General features: G+C 57.6%; 1 long non-coding RNA gene across 1 annotated transcript; it reads right to left on the bottom strand.

Annotated features, from left to right (window-relative positions):
- Nucleotides 1-1,064: 1,064 nt before the first annotated feature.
- Nucleotides 1,065-15,764, bottom strand: LOC107314679 (uncharacterized). Its single transcript, XR_014947101.1, has 9 exons — nucleotides 15,634-15,764; nucleotides 12,651-14,528; nucleotides 11,013-12,467; nucleotides 9,375-10,829; nucleotides 7,281-9,191; nucleotides 5,643-7,097; nucleotides 3,549-5,459; nucleotides 1,455-3,365; nucleotides 1,065-1,267 (listed from the first exon to the last, which is right to left on the bottom strand). It is a non-coding gene; the product is annotated as an uncharacterized LOC107314679 (long non-coding RNA).
- Between the last annotated feature and the right edge of the window lie 1,479 nt (nucleotides 15,765-17,243).

The following is a 17,243-nucleotide window of genomic DNA, read 5'->3' as shown; positions in this document are numbered from 1 at the left end:
GTTCTTTTAGAATACAAATATTAAAAAAAAAAAAAATAATTAAAAATAATAACCTGTGACACAGTACCCAAAGAGACATTTTCCTCACAATTTCACACAACAGTTCTCTCACCAACTGTGACCTCATCTGCCTACATAACTCAGAAATCATTCCTTTTTTCTTTTACATTAAGCTCAAGGAAACAACTTGCATTTTCTTGACATACCCTATGCTATGATATGTAAGAGAACTCTGAAAAAATGGGAGAAAGTTTAAGAGGGCAGCTGATGCAAGGGGACTGGCTGAGCATCAGTCAGAGGGAGCTGAGCAATTGCATGGGTATCAGTTGTTATTCATAACTATACAAGTGCACATATCATAGCCATTATCCACATTGCCCTTTCTCCTCTCTACATTAGTAAATGCATTTAAAACTCAATTCACTAGTTCTACCTTCTCTCCCTCCCATCCCACTCTCTACTCCTACCCCATGGGAAACAGGGGCGGGAGACAAAATCTGCACAGGGCTAACCTACCTGCCAAATTAAACCGCAACACTACAGAGAAGAAAAATCACCAGCCACATTGATTAGGGCCACATAGCTGCAAAATCTGCAATAAGATAATGTTCTAAGGAAAAGAAAGGATAAGCACCGGCAGGGAGAACCACATTAAGAATCGGTGGGGAATCAAGCACATGACCACCCCCGAGCACATCCCATTCATCCCATAAACTCAAAAAGAAAGGTTAAGCATTTGGCAGAACACTCAAAAAATTACAATGGAAGAAGTCAGCAAAAGTGTTCCTGAAAGAGAGGCAACTTAACTGGCAGAAAACCTAGACCAGAGCTGGACTGACAGAGGACGAGGGCAGATTATGGGAAGAGCTGGGCTGTATCGGTAACCACTACACACCAAATAAAGGCCATCAAAACCTGCAGCTGACAAAAAAGGATCTTACCTACGCATGGAAGAAAAAAACAAATGGTTAGGTGGTAATCCAACCACTAAGAAGCAGCTTCATGCAAACAGCATAGGAATGTAAAACCAAAATTCAAAGAAGGCAAGAGATTAAAGGCACATGTCATGGCAAAAACAAAGCAAACAAATTTTATTCTCAAAGGGCCACTGCAACAATAAGGAGCTAACAAGCAAAACACACATGACAGCAGATGCACCAGAAGAAAAAAGTTTACTGAAACAAATGGACGGTTACAGTAATATCTTCTTGCATGCTCAGGCCAACCAGGTTCACCGTGCCTCTTGTTGTTTCTTCTGCAGCAGCTCCTGAAACATAAGTGGGGACAACATTAGTTGTGCGTAGCTCCAAGCCCGCCACACAAAAGAAAAGGGACAAACCACATCGCAAAGGAACTCGATACCAGACCACCCAGCCGAAGCAGGACTTGTACCACCCCCACCCCATCCCTCCAAATTCATGACAGCAAAAACTGCTTTGAGCAAATTTTCTCACCTCAATGGCGCGCTACGAAGGCTCCAGCTGGCGCCGCAGGGGATCACGGAGGCGGGCAGACTGGGCAAATGGAGCTGGGCACACAAAAAGCAGCGGCCAAAGGAGTCAGCTTCCCTGCTTACAGGGGACCCTCGGACACTGCCACCATCGCAAAGGGCCCGGGACTGCGGGGCACGCTGGCTCCCTGAATTACAGGGCAGCCCCCATCCCTACGGCCGAGGGAGGCTCCTTCTCCCCCAGTTAGGCACCCCACTAACGGGGCGGTCAACCTACACAGGCTGCCAGCAGAGCACTAACGCTCACGCACCCAGAGCCCGATTACAGGCGGGTGGACGACACCCCTGGAGCCACAGAGCCCGGTTTTCCCCCCAGCGGCGGGAACAACTCTCAGCCACCAGGCAGCGGGGCAAAACGGCCAAAGGCCGGGCTCAGGATCCCATACCCGATTCTTCCAGTGAGGGCAAAAGCCCAACCCCACATCTCACAGCCCCGGGCCTCTGAAAGGCCGGGGCCACATTCCCGCCTGACTACAGGGGGTCTCTCAGAAAGCACTTCACCAAGCACAGGGGGCACGCACAGCCCTGCCTACAGGACGGCACCCCACACCTCACCATCATCAATTTAAGAAGCCCCGTGGAGCATGCAGCTCCCACCAGCGCCTGAGCTACAGGCGGGCCCGCCCGGCAGCACAACATCACCACATCTTTAGCACCACAGGGAACAAAACCTCAACCCGCCCAGCGGGGAGGTCACACCTCACACAAACATAGTACCTCAACCTGCACCCTCTGACGGGACAGGGAGGGGTCATCCCCACCAACTGGACGACTAAAGCGGCCGGCTGCAACGCCGCAGCCTCCCCAGCCCTGGTTACAGGGGGGGGCGGGCCGCTTGGGGGACTCAGGGAACCACAGCTTGTGACATGCACCCCGAGTACGGGGCCGTGAAAAGACAGGCCCAAGCCCTGATTACAGGGCGGCCTCGGCCACGGAGCTACCACGTGGCTCGCATCTCTACAAAAAATAAAGGAGACAGGCAGACAGGACAATCGCAGCGCTCGTGGGACTAATGGGGGGCAAGTACCCCCCTCCCCTTCAGGCATGCAACCAAGTCCTCCATTCCCCCCTAGGAAGTCACAGCTAAGCTGCAGCCATCTCTGTGGGGGCCTAAAAGGAAAGCACACTCGCTCACTCACTCCGCAACGCAAACAGGGAAGGAAGGGGGACACACACACACAGATGCAACTTTCCAGAAGGGAAGGACAACGCAGCGCAGCCAACGCCTAGGAATAAACCCACAACCACGAGCAACACACAAGAGCCTGTGACCTGCTCCGGGGCCGCACGGAGGCCACAAACCTCAACGTGCCAAAGGGCTTCTCAAGTAAGGACAAAGGCAAATGCCGCGCCACACGCCCCGAGTACAGGGCTGGCACACTGACAGGCCACCAGCAGGCAACGGCACTGCGGGGCAGGGGGAGGGACAGGGGCACGGAAGAGGCACTACCCTGATTACAGGGTGGCCTCGGGGTCCGGCGGGCTCCGTTTCCCACTCAGGTGCGGAGAGGTGGCTCTCGCCCTCCTTACAGGGTGCCACGCTCCCCAGACAGCCATAGGAGCAACAAGGCAAAAGGCCAACAACTACAGAAAAGACCCAAGCCCTGCTTACAGGGAGGTCGCCCAGCACAAAGCCGGCCGGGTCACCCAAGGCGCCGGCAACCATCAATTCAAATGTGACTATGCCCCTGCTAACAGGGAGGTGCTTTGCCCAGAATGCCTTTCTCTTTCCCCCCCGCATTTGCAGGCTTCTGCTTCCTCTTCTTCCTCTTCCTCCCCTTCTTCCTCCTCTTCTTCCTTTTCCTCCTTTTCCTCTTCTTCCTCGCACTGCGTCTTCTTTCTCCGGCAGCAGATCCTGAAATACGAGGCACGACACCATTAGACCCAAGCAGCAGCAAACCCGCCACCTGAAGGAAGCCGGGAAACCCATCATACCAAAGGAACGCGGCACAAGACTGCCCAGCCAAGGGGCAAGTCCGTGCATTGGCCCCCGCCCCAGCCCCTTCCAGACAAAAATTCTTAGAGCTGCTTTTCTCACCTCACTGGCGCGCTACGAAGGCTCCAGCCGGCGCCGCAGGGGATCACGGAGGCGGGCAGACTGGGCAAATGGAGCTGGGCACACAAAAAGCAGCGGCCAAAGGAGTCAGCTTCCCTGCTTACAGGGGACCCTCGGACACTGCCACCATCGCAAAGGGCCCGGGACTGCGGGGCACGCTGGCTCCCTGAATTACAGGGCAGCCCCCATCCCTACGGCCGAGGGAGGCTCCTTCTCCCCCAGTTAGGCACCCCACTAACGGGGCAGTCAACCTACACAGGCTGCCAGCAGAGCACTAACGCTCACGCACCCAGAGCCCGATTACAGGCGGGTGGACGACACCCCTGGAGCCACAGAGCCCGGTTTTCCCCCCAGCGGCGGGAACAACTCTCAGCCACCAGGCAGCGGGGCAAAACGGCCAAAGGCCGGGCTCAGGATCCCATACCCGATTCTTCCAGTGAGGGCGAAAGCCCAACCCCACATCTCACAGCCCCGGGCCTCTGAAAGGCCGGGGCCACATTCCCGCCTGACTACAGGGGGTCTCTCAGAAAGCACTTCACCAAGCACAGGGGGCACGCACAGCCCTGCCTACAGGACGGCACCCCACACCTCACCATCATCAATTTAAGAAGCCCCGTGGAGCACGCAGCTCCCACCAGCGCCTGAGCTACAGGCGGGCCCGCCCGGCAGCACAACATCACCACATCTTTAGCACCACAGGGAACAAAACCTCAACCCGCCCAGCGGGGAGGTCACACCTCACACAAACATAGTACCTCAACCTGCACCCTCTGACGGGACAGGGAGGGGTCATCCCCACCAACTGGACGACTAAAGCGGCCGGCTGCAACGCCGCAGCCTCCCCAGCCCTGGTTACAGGGGGGGGCGGGCCGCTTGGGGGACTCAGGGAACCACAGCTTGTGACATGCACCCCGAGTACGGGGCCGTGAAAAGACAGGCCCAAGCCCTGATTACAGGGCGGCCTCGGCCACGGAGCTACCACGTGGCTCGCATCTCTACAAAAAATAAAGGAGACAGGCAGACAGGACAATCGCAGCGCTCGTGGGACTAATGGGGGGCAAGTACCCCCCTCCCCTTCAGGCATGCAACCAAGTCCTCCATTCCCCCCTAGGAAGTCACAGCTAAGCTGCAGCCATCTCTGTGGGGGCCTAAAAGGAAAGCACACTCGCTCACTCACTCCGCAACGCAAACAGGGAAGGAAGGGGGACACACACACACAGATGCAACTTTCCAGAAGGGAAGGACAACGCAGCGCAGCCAACGCCTAGGAATAAACCCACAACCACGAGCAACACACAAGAGCCTGTGACCTGCTCCGGGGCCGCACGGAGGCCACAAACCTCAACGTGCCAAAGGGCTTCTCAAGTAAGGACAAAGGCAAATGCCGCGCCACACGCCCCGAGTACAGGGCTGGCACACTGACAGGCCACCAGCAGGCAACGGCACTGCGGGGCAGGGGGAGGGACAGGGGCACGGAAGAGGCACTACCCTGATTACAGGGTGGCCTCGGGGTCCGGCGGGCTCCGTTTCCCACTCAGGTGCGGAGAGGTGGCTCTCGCCCTCCTTACAGGGTGCCACGCTCCCCAGACAGCCATAGGAGCAACAAGGCAAAAGGCCAACAACTACAGAAAAGACCCAAGCCCTGCTTACAGGGAGGTCGCCCAGCACAAAGCCGGCCGGGTCACCCAAGGCGCCGGCAACCATCAATTCAAATGTGACTATGCCCCTGCTAACAGGGAGGTGCTTTGCCCAGAATGCCTTTCTCTTTCCCCCCCGCATTTGCAGGCTTCTGCTTCCTCTTCTTCCTCTTCCTCCCCTTCTTCCTCCTCTTCTTCCTTTTCCTCCTTTTCCTCTTCTTCCTCGCACTGCGTCTTCTTTCTCCGGCAGCAGATCCTGAAATACGAGGCACGACACCATTAGACCCAAGCAGCAGCAAACCTGTCACCTGAAGGAAGCAGGGAAACCCATCATACCAAAGGAACGCGGCACAAGACTGCCCAGCCAAGGGGCAAGTCCGTGCATTGGCCCCCGCCCCAGCCCCTTCCAGACAAAAATTCTTAGAGCTGCTTTTCTCACCTCACTGGCGCGCTACGAAGGCTCCAGCCGGCGCCGCAGGGGATCACGGAGGCGGGCAGACTGGGCAAATGGAGCTGGGCACACAAAAAGCAGCGGCCAAAGGAGTCAACTTCCCTGCTTACAGGGGACCCTCGGACACTGCCACCATCGCAAAGGGCCCGGGACTGCGGGGCACGCTGGCTCCCTGAATTACAGGGCAGCCCCCATCCCTACGGCCGAGGGAGGCTCCTTCTCCCCCAGTTAGGCACCCCACTAACGGGGCGGTCAACCTACACAGGCTGCCAGCAGAGCACTAACGCTCACGCACCCAGAGCCCGATTACAGGCGGGTGGACGACACCCCTGGAGCCACAGAGCCCGGTTTTCCCCCCAGCGGCGGGAACAACTCTCAGCCACCAGGCAGCGGGGCAAAACGGCCAAAGGCCGGGCTCAGGATCCCATACCCGATTCTTCCAGTGAGGGCGAAAGCCCAACCCCACATCTCACAGCCCCGGGCCTCTGAAAGGCCGGGGCCGCATTCCCGCCTGACTACAGGGGGTCTCTCAGAAAGCACTTCACCAAGCACAGGGGGCACGCACAGCCCTGCCTACAGGACGGCACCCCACACCTCACCATCATCAATTTAAGAAGCCCCGTGGAGCACGCAGCTCCCACCAGCGCCTGAGCTACAGGCGGGCCCGCCCGGCAGCACAACATTACCACATCTTTAGCACCACAGGGAACAAAACCTCAACCCGCCCAGCGGGGAGGTCACACCACACACAAACATAGTACCTCAACCTGCACCCTCTGACGGGACAGGGAGGGGTCATCCCCACCAACTGGATGGCTAGAGCAGCCGGCTGCAACGCAAGAGACACCCCACACCTGATTACAGGGCGGGCTGGCCGCTCGGGGAATAGGGGACTGGAAAGCTTAGTACACACACCCCGAGTATGGGGCTGTCACACCAGCAGAGGAACAAGCAACCATACAACGACATTGAAACGCCACCTCAAGGCAACGATGCCGAGGGGCCAGTGGAGGGACAGGGGCACGGAAGAGGCACTACCCTGATTACAGGGTGGCCTCGGGGTCCGGCGGGCTCCGTTTCCCACTCAGGTGCGGAGAGGTGGCTCTCGCCCTCCTTACAGGGTGCCACGCTCCCCAGACAGCCATAGGAGCAACAAGGCAAAAGGCCAACAACTACAGAAAAGACCCAAGCCCTGCTTACAGGGAGGTCGCCCAGCACAAAGCCGGCCGGGTCACCCAAGGCGCCGGCAACCATCAATTCAAATGTGACTATGCCCCTGCTAACAGGGAGGTGCTTTGCCCAGAATGCCTTTCTCTTTCCCCCCCGCATTTGCAGGCTTCTGCTTCCTCTTCTTCCTCTTCCTCCCCTTCTTCCTCCTCTTCTTCCTTTTCCTCCTTTTCCTCTTCTTCCTCGCACTGCGTCTTCTTTCTCCGGCAGCAGATCCTGAAATACGAGGCACGACACCATTAGACCCAAGCAGCAGCAAACCCGCCACCTGAAGGAAGCCGGGAAACCCATCATACCAAAGGAACGCGGCACAAGACTGCCCAGCCAAGGGGCAAGTCCGTGCATTGGCCCCCGCCCCAGCCCCTTCCAGACAAAAATTCTTAGAGCTGCTTTTCTCACCTCACTGGCGCGCTACGAAGGCTCCAGCCGGCGCCGCAGGGGATCACGGAGGCGGGCAGACTGGGCAAATGGAGCTGGGCACACAAAAAGCAGCGGCCAAAGGAGTCAGCTTCCCTGCTTACAGGGGACCCTCGGACACTGCCACCATCGCAAAGGGCCCGGGACTGCGGGGCACGCTGGCTCCCTGAATTACAGGGCAGCCCCCATCCCTACGGCCGAGGGAGGCTCCTTCTCCCCCAGTTAGGCACCCCACTAATGGGGCGGTCAACCTACACAGGCTGCCAGCAGAGCACTAACGCTCACGCACCCAGAGCCCGATTACAGGCGGGTGGACGACACCCCTGGAGCCACAGAGCCCGGTTTTCCCCCCAGCGGCGGGAACAACTCTCAGCCACCAGGCAGCGGGGCAAAACGGCCAAAGGCCGGGCTCAGGATCCCATACCCGATTCTTCCAGTGAGGGCGAAAGCCCAACCCCACATCTCACAGCCCCGGGCCTCTGAAAGGCCGGGGCCACATTCCCGCCTGACTACAGGGGGTCTCTCAGAAAGCACTTCACCAAGCACAGGGGGCACGCACAGCCCTGCCTACAGGACGGCACCCCACACCTCACCATCATCAATTTAAGAAGCCCCGTGGAGCATGCAGCTCCCACCAGCGCCTGAGCTACAGGCGGGCCCGCCCGGCAGCACAACATCACCACATCTTTAGCACCACAGGGAACAAAACCTCAACCCGCCCAGCGGGGAGGTCACACCTCACACAAACATAGTACCTCAACCTGCACCCTCTGACGGGACAGGGAGGGGTCATCCCCACCAACTGGACGACTAAAGCGGCCGGCTGCAACGCCGCAGCCTCCCCAGCCCTGGTTACAGGGGGGGGCGGGCCGCTTGGGGGACTCAGGGAACCACAGCTTGTGACATGCACCCCGAGTACGGGGCCGTGAAAAGACAGGCCCAAGCCCTGATTACAGGGCGGCCTCGGCCACGGAGCTACCACGTGGCTCGCATCTCTACAAAAAATAAAGGAGACAGGCAGACAGGACAATCGCAGCGCTCGTGGGACTAATGGGGGGCAAGTACCCCCCTCCCCTTCAGGCATGCAACCAAGTCCTCCATTCCCCCCTAGGAAGTCACAGCTAAGCTGCAGCCATCTCTGTGGGGGCCTAAAAGGAAAGCACACTCGCTCACTCACTCCGCAACGCAAACAGGGAAGGAAGGGGGACACACACACACAGATGCAACTTTCCAGAAGGGAAGGACAACGCAGCGCAGCCAACGCCTAGGAATAAACCCACAACCACGAGCAACACACAAGAGCCTGTGACCTGCTCCGGGGCCGCACGGAGGCCACAAACCTCAACGTGCCAAAGGGCTTCTCAAGTAAGGACAAAGGCAAATGCCGCGCCACACGCCCCGAGTACAGGGCTGGCACACTGACAGGCCACCAGCAGGCAACGGCACTGCGGGGCAGGGGGAGGGACAGGGGCACGGAAGAGGCACTACCCTGATTACAGGGTGGCCTCGGGGTCCGGCGGGCTCCGTTTCCCACTCAGGTGCGGAGAGGTGGCTCTCGCCCTCCTTACAGGGTGCCACGCTCCCCAGACAGCCATAGGAGCAACAAGGCAAAAGGCCAACAACTACAGAAAAGACCCAAGCCCTGCTTACAGGGAGGTCGCCCAGCACAAAGCCGGCCGGGTCACCCAAGGCGCCGGCAACCATCAATTCAAATGTGACTATGCCCCTGCTAACAGGGAGGTGCTTTGCCCAGAATGCCTTTCTCTTTCCCCCCCGCATTTGCAGGCTTCTGCTTCCTCTTCTTCCTCTTCCTCCCCTTCTTCCTCCTCTTCTTCCTTTTCCTCCTTTTCCTCTTCTTCCTCGCACTGCGTCTTCTTTCTCCGGCAGCAGATCCTGAAATACGAGGCACGACACCATTAGACCCAAGCAGCAGCAAACCCGCCACCTGAAGGAAGCCGGGAAACCCATCATACCAAAGGAACGCGGCACAAGACTGCCCAGCCAAGGGGCAAGTCCGTGCATTGGCCCCCGCCCCAGCCCCTTCCAGACAAAAATTCTTAGAGCTGCTTTTCTCACCTCACTGGCGCGCTACGAAGGCTCCAGCCGGCGCCGCAGGGGATCACGGAGGCGGGCAGACTGGGCAAATGGAGCTGGGCACACAAAAAGCAGCGGCCAAAGGAGTCAGCTTCCCTGCTTACAGGGGACCCTCGGACACTGCCACCATCGCAAAGGGCCCGGGACTGCGGGGCACGCTGGCTCCCTGAATTACAGGGCAGCCCCCATCCCTATGGCCGAGGGAGGCTCCTTCTCCCCCAGTTAGGCACCCCACTAACGGGGCGGTCAACCTACACAGGCTGCCAGCAGAGCACTAACGCTCACGCACCCAGAGCCCGATTACAGGCGGGTGGACGACACCCCTGGAGCCACAGAGCCCGGTTTTCCCCCCAGCGGCGGGAACAACTCTCAGCCACCAGGCAGCGGGGCAAAACGGCCAAAGGCCGGGCTCAGGATCCCATACCCGATTCTTCCAGTGAGGGCGAAAGCCCAACCCCACATCTCACAGCCCCGGGCCTCTGAAAGGCCGGGGCCGCATTCCCGCCTGACTACAGGGGGTCTCTCAGAAAGCACTTCACCAAGCACAGGGGGCACGCACAGCCCTGCCTACAGGACGGCGCCCCACACCTCACCATCATCAATTTAAGAAGCCCCGTGGAGCACGCAGCTCCCACCAGCGCCTGAGCTACAGGCGGGCCCGCCCGGCAGCACAACATTACCACATCTTTAGCACCACAGGGAACAAAACCTCAACCCGCCCAGCGGGGAGGTCACACCACACACAAACATAGTACCTCAACCTGCACCCTCTGACGGGACAGGGAGGGGTCATCCCCACCAACTGGATGGCTAGAGCAGCCGGCTGCAATGCAAGACACACCCCACACCTGATTACAGGGCGGGCTGGCCGCTCGGGGAATAGGGGACTGGAAAGCTTAGTACACACACCCCGAGTATGGGGCTGTCACACCAGCAGAGGAACAAGCAACCATACAACGACATTGAAACGCCACCTCAAGGCAACGATGCCGAGGGGCCAGTGGAGGGACAGGGGCACGGAAGAGGCACTACCCTGATTACAGGGTGGCCTCGGGGTCCGGCGGGCTCCGTTTCCCACTCAGGTGCGGAGAGGTGGCTCTCGCCCTCCTTACAGGGTGCCACGCTCCCCAGACAGCCATAGGAGCAACAAGGCAAAAGGCCAACAACTACAGCAAAGACCCAAGCCCTGCTTACAGGGAGGTCGCCCAGCACAAAGCCGGCCGGGTCACCCAAGGCGCCGGCAACCATCAATTCAAATGTGACTATGCCCCTGCTAACAGGGAGGTGCTTTGCCCAGAATGCCTTTCTCTTTCCCCCCCGCATTTGCAGGCTTCTGCTTCCTCTTCTTCCTCTTCCTCCCCTTCTTCCTCCTCTTCTTCCTTTTCCTCCTTTTCCTCTTCTTCCTCGCACTGCGTCTTCTTTCTCCGGCAGCAGATCCTGAAATACGAGGCACGACACCATTAGACCCAAGCAGCAGCAAACCCGCCACCTGAAGGAAGCCGGGAAACCCATCATACCAAAGGAACGCGGCACAAGACTGCCCAGCCAAGGGGCAAGTCCGTGCATTGGCCCCCGCCCCAGCCCCTTCCAGACAAAAATTCTTAGAGCTGCTTTTCTCACCTCACTGGCGCGCTACGAAGGCTCCAGCCGGCGCCGCAGGGGATCACGGAGGCGGGCAGACTGGGCAAATGGAGCTGGGCACACAAAAAGCAGCGGCCAAAGGAGTCAGCTTCCCTGCTTACAGGGGACCCTCGGACACTGCCACCATCGCAAAGGGCCCGGGACTGCGGGGCACGCTGGCTCCCTGAATTACAGGGCAGCCCCCATCCCTATGGCCGAGGGAGGCTCCTTCTCCCCCAGTTAGGCACCCCACTAACGGGGCGGTCAACCTACACAGGCTGCCAGCAGAGCACTAACGCTCACGCACCCAGAGCCCGATTACAGGCGGGTGGACGACACCCCTGGAGCCACAGAGCCCGGTTTTCCCCCCAGCGGCGGGAACAACTCTCAGCCACCAGGCAGCGGGGCAAAACGGCCAAAGGCCGGGCTCAGGATCCCATACCCGATTCTTCCAGTGAGGGCGAAAGCCCAACCCCACATCTCACAGCCCCGGGCCTCTGAAAGGCCGGGGCCGCATTCCCGCCTGACTACAGGGGGTCTCTCAGAAAGCACTTCACCAAGCACAGGGGGCACGCACAGCCCTGCCTACAGGACGGCGCCCCACACCTCACCATCATCAATTTAAGAAGCCCCGTGGAGCACGCAGCTCCCACCAGCGCCTGAGCTACAGGCGGGCCCGCCCGGCAGCACAACATTACCACATCTTTAGCACCACAGGGAACAAAACCTCAACCCGCCCAGCGGGGAGGTCACACCACACACAAACATAGTACCTCAACCTGCACCCTCTGACGGGACAGGGAGGGGTCATCCCCACCAACTGGATGGCTAGAGCAGCCGGCTGCAATGCAAGACACACCCCACACCTGATTACAGGGCGGGCTGGCCGCTCGGGGAATAGGGGACTGGAAAGCTTAGTACACACACCCCGAGTATGGGGCTGTCACACCAGCAGAGGAACAAGCAACCATACAACGACATTGAAACGCCACCTCAAGGCAACGATGCCGAGGGGCCAGTGGAGGGACAGGGGCACGGAAGAGGCACTACCCTGATTACAGGGTGGCCTCGGGGTCCGGCGGGCTCCGTTTCCCACTCAGGTGCGGAGAGGTGGCTCTCGCCCTCCTTACAGGGTGCCACGCTCCCCAGACAGCCATAGGAGCAACAAGGCAAAAGGCCAACAACTACAGAAAAGACCCAAGCCCTGCTTACAGGGAGGTCGCCCAGCACAAAGCCGGCCGGGTCACCCAAGGCGCCGGCAACCATCAATTCAAATGTGACTATGCCCCTGCTAACAGGGAGGTGCTTTGCCCAGAATGCCTTTCTCTTTCCCCCCCGCATTTGCAGGCTTCTGCTTCCTCTTCTTCCTCTTCCTCCCCTTCTTCCTCCTCTTCTTCCTTTTCCTCCTTTTCCTCTTCTTCCTCGCACTGCGTCTTCTTTCTCCGGCAGCAGATCCTGAAATACGAGGCACGACACCATTAGACCCAAGCAGCAGCAAACCCGCCACCTGAAGGAAGCCGGGAAACCCATCATACCAAAGGAACGCGGCACAAGACTGCCCAGCCAAGGGGCAAGTCCGTGCATTGGCCCCCGCCCCAGCCCCTTCCAGACAAAAATTCTTAGAGCTGCTTTTCTCACCTCACTGGCGCGCTACGAAGGCTCCAGCCGGCGCCGCAGGGGATCACGGAGGCGGGCAGACTGGGCAAATGGAGCTGGGCACACAAAAAGCAGCGGCCAAAGGAGTCAGCTTCCCTGCTTACAGGGGACCCTCGGACACTGCCACCATCGCAAAGGGCCCGGGACTGCGGGGCACGCTGGCTCCCTGAATTACAGGGCAGCCCCCATCCCTACGGCCGAGGGAGGCTCCTTCTCCCCCAGTTAGGCACCCCACTAACAGGGCGGTCAACCTACACAGGCTGCCAGCAGAGCACTAACGCTCACGCACCCAGAGCCCGATTACAGGCGGGTGGACGACACCCCTGGAGCCACAGAGCCCGGTTTTCCCCCCAGCGGCGGGAACAACTCTCAGCCACCAGGCAGCGGGGCAAAACGGCCAAAGGCCGGGCTCAGGATCCCATACCCGATTCTTCCAGTGAGGGCGAAAGCCCAACCCCACATCTCACAGCCCCGGGCCTCTGAAAGGCCGGGGCCACATTCCCGCCTGACTACAGGGGGTCTCTCAGAAAGCACTTCACCAAGCACAGGGGGCACGCACAGCCCTGCCTACAGGACGGCACCCCACACCTCACCATCATCAATTTAAGAAGCCCCGTGGAGCATGCAGCTCCCACCAGCGCCTGAGCTACAGGCGGGCCCGCCCGGCAGCACAACATCACCACATCTTTAGCACCACAGGGAACAAAACCTCAACCCGCCCAGCGGGGAGGTCACACCTCACACAAACATAGTACCTCAACCTGCACCCTCTGACGGGACAGGGAGGGGTCATCCCCACCAACTGGACGACTAAAGCGGCTGGCTGCAACGCCGCAGCCTCCCCAGCCCTGGTTACAGGGGGGGGCGGGCCGCTTGGGGGACTCAGGGAACCACAGCTTGTGACATGCACCCCGAGTACGGGGCCGTGAAAAGACAGGCCCAAGCCCTGATTACAGGGCGGCCTCGGCCACGGAGCTACCACGTGGCTCGCATCTCTACAAAAAATAAAGGAGACAGGCAGACAGGACAATCGCAGCGCTCGTGGGACTAATGGGGGGCAAGTACCCCCCTCCCCTTCAGGCATGCAACCAAGTCCTCCATTCCCCCCTAGGAAGTCACAGCTAAGCTGCAGCCATCTCTGTGGGGGCCTAAAAGGAAAGCACACTCGCTCACTCACTCCGCAACGCAAACAGGGAAGGAAGGGGGACACACACACACAGATGCAACTTTCCAGAAGGGAAGGACAACGCAGCGCAGCCAACGCCTAGGAATAAACCCACAACCACGAGCAACACACAAGAGCCTGTGACCTGCTCCGGGGCCGCACGGAGGCCACAAACCTCAACGTGCCAAAGGGCTTCTCAAGTAAGGACAAAGGCAAATGCCGCGCCACACGCCCCGAGTACAGGGCTGGCACACTGACAGGCCACCAGCAGGCAACGGCACTGCGGGGCAGGGGGAGGGACAGGGGCACGGAAGAGGCACTACCCTGATTACAGGGTGGCCTCGGGGTCCGGCGGGCTCCGTTTCCCACTCAGGTGCGGAGAGGTGGCTCTCGCCCTCCTTACAGGGTGCCACGCTCCCCAGACAGCCATAGGAGCAACAAGGCAAAAGGCCAACAACTACAGAAAAGACCCAAGCCCTGCTTACAGGGAGGTCGCCCAGCACAAAGCCGGCCGGGTCACCCAAGGTGCCGGCAACCATCAATTCAAATGTGACTATGCCCCTGCTAACAGGGAGGTGCTTTGCCCAGAATGCCTTTCTCTTTCCCCCCCGCATTTGCAGGCTTCTGCTTCCTCTTCTTGCTCGCTCCTGCCTCCAGGTCCCTTGCGCTGCCCCTTCTTTCTTCTGCAGCAGCTCCTGAAACAATAGCAGGGACACCATTAATCATGTGGAATGCCAAGCCCCCCACATGAAGGAAAAGGGAAACTTGACATTGCAAAGGAGTTCGGCACATGACCACCCAGCCAAGGAAGACTTTGCATTCCCCCCTTGCACTGTTTTTATTGGGAGGACACTGAACCTCAATACAGAAATTGTTCTGTGCTATGTCAATCAGTGTGCCATCTTGGCTCTTCTGAATTGTGATAGTGGCCCTTTTACAGGGAGAGGTTACATATTCCTCTCCTTGTCTGGTGAATTTGAGGTTCACATTCGCATAAATTCACCTTATTTACAAGGAAGATTTTCCACTTGTTACATCTATTATCATGGTTTGTCTTAATGTAGTATACAAAATTTAACATTCAAACATGAAGTTTTCTCTGAAAATCCACCCTTTCCCTTCTATAGGGTTTTTAAACACATTTATATTCTTATACCCAGGAGCAACACTTTAGCGCTTCTCCCTTTTCATCATCCCCTCCCTCCCCCATTCCCACCTCCCTGTTACTGAGAAAGAAAAAAAAAAAAAAAGTAAAAAAAAAAAAAAAGTAAAAAAAAAAAAAAAAAGTAAAAAAAAAAAAAAAAAAAGTTTGTTTCAACACATCAATACGAGTTGATATTTCTTTATTATTGCTGCTCACTGTTTCTTCCAAGTGTCTTCTTCCACGTGGCAACTTGCCACTCTTGGCGTGCCTCCCTCCTTCCTCTTCGAGCACTTTCAGAGGTCGCTCCCCTCGGAGCCCGCCCAGACACCCCGGCCCCGGCTCCGCCCGGCATCAGAGCGCATGAGACGGGCCCAGACCCAGCTCCTTCCCGCTCACCAGCCATCAGAGCCCGCGGGGCAGCTCCGTCCCAGGCCACCCCCCATCGCAGCACGTGTGGCTGCCCCGGTTCTGGCTGCCCTCCGTTGGAGCAAACGCGGCAGCGGCGGCCGCTACAGCCCCGGCCCCGACCCGTCCCGGACCCACCTGAGCCCGGCGCGGCCCCAGCCCCGACCCACCTCGGCCCGGCCTGGACCCACCCCCGACCCACCTCGGCTCGGCCCGGCCCCGACCCCGCTGCCCCCCCAGCCCCGCCGCACCTCGGTTCTGGAGACCGCTTGCCGCCCGTGCCTCCTCCGCCGCCTTTCCCTCACAGCACCCCGCGCCTTCTCACACGCTGAGGAGAACGCCTCACGCACCTGCTCAGGCGCGCACCTTTTATAGCTGCCCCGAAGCGCCAACCAATCAGAACCGAGAACACCTGAGTCGCTTCCCGCCTCTTTTCTTCCCGCCTCTTTTCTTCCCGCCTCTTTCTCTCCCCTCAGCGTTCCCGCCCTTCCCAGCTGAGGGCACCAGCCCGCGCTCACCTGACGGTCACCTGTGGGTCCCGTTGCCGCCCACCCTCAGTGCAGAGCAGCCCCACAGCTGTTGTCACTCACCCCCCAAACATAATTAAAATAAATGTATATTTTAAAGGAGTTCTTCACCATCACACCTCCCCCCTCTGCCCCCACAGCAAATACCCCTGAGCTCAGAAATACTATTACTAAGGGAAAAGGGCACCTGACAGATGAGGGACATTATTTGTTTTGTAGAGAGGCTTGAATCTTTTAACTTCTTTACACAGCCTACTGGGAAACCCTCACCCAATCTCTGTGCATTGCACTGCTCCCTCTGCTACATTCCTTCCATTCTGTGCTTGGCTACTTTATTTCTCATTGTAGCAATGGTAGAAAATGGTACAAAAATGTACATTGTACAACGGTACAAAAACAAAACAAAAAAAAAAAACACCAAAAAAACGCTCTGCAGAGAAACTAAGTGAGGGCCAGTGTCTTGCATTTTAAAATCAACATGGATGTTCTGTGGGAGCCGCACAAATATTCATTTCTCTGTCTAGGTCTGGATTTCCTCGTATACATAGTAAATTTACACCTGCTGCTGCCTTTTCCAACTTGAGCCAAGCACACAGCAATGCCCTCTCTCCAAAACTATCGGTATTCTAAGAAAGCAACTATTTATTGGGAAAAAAAACACCAAAAGAACACTGGTGGTCTTTCTGTATAAACAGAGTCGAGGAAAGGCCAGCAGCAGTTCAGTGCACCTTCACAGCCAAAAAGGAAAAAGACTACAGCGGGAAGACATCTGGGAATAAGAGAAAGATGGAGAGATTCACACCAAGGTCTTTCTAGAATAGTGACTGTAGAAACAATAGTTACCAGAAAATTAGCGGCAGAAACAAAACTCAAAGGAGAATGGGTTTTCCCAGCACCAGTTCAGCCAGACATAGAGAAGGAAAATGGCTTCATTTTAATGATATAGATTACAGTGTTACTGTTGGAAAGTTAAAGGAAAATAGACCAGAAGCAACAACAACAACAACAACAACAACAACAAAAAAAAACCAAAAAAACCCACGATTTCATGCATAGGTAGCCCTTTCCACACCATTGGGTTGTCATTGTGGAGAAAAATGCCACAGTTCAGCTGGGCCTATGAAGAACATTCAAGGTTGCACTTTCAGCACCCTATTGCAGGACTAGATAAGTGCATACTTTCTATATGAGCAAGAACAACACTCCAGGCTTTTAAGACTGACAGATACACAACTGCAGCTTCTGTAGCACAGGTACAGGACCCAAACCCAATATCTGAGGATGACAGAGAAAAGATCTCATCTTCAGTACAGCTCGAACAGGTTATGAAAATG

This window comes from Coturnix japonica, chromosome 5, assembly GCF_054131305.1.
Source record: "Coturnix japonica strain WE chromosome 5, WE-NBRP24, whole genome shotgun sequence".
NCBI classification, from domain to species: domain Eukaryota; kingdom Metazoa; phylum Chordata; class Aves; order Galliformes; family Phasianidae; genus Coturnix; species Coturnix japonica.
The sequence above is the reverse complement of the archived record's forward strand: the minus strand, read 5'-3'. Positions and strand labels throughout refer to the sequence as shown.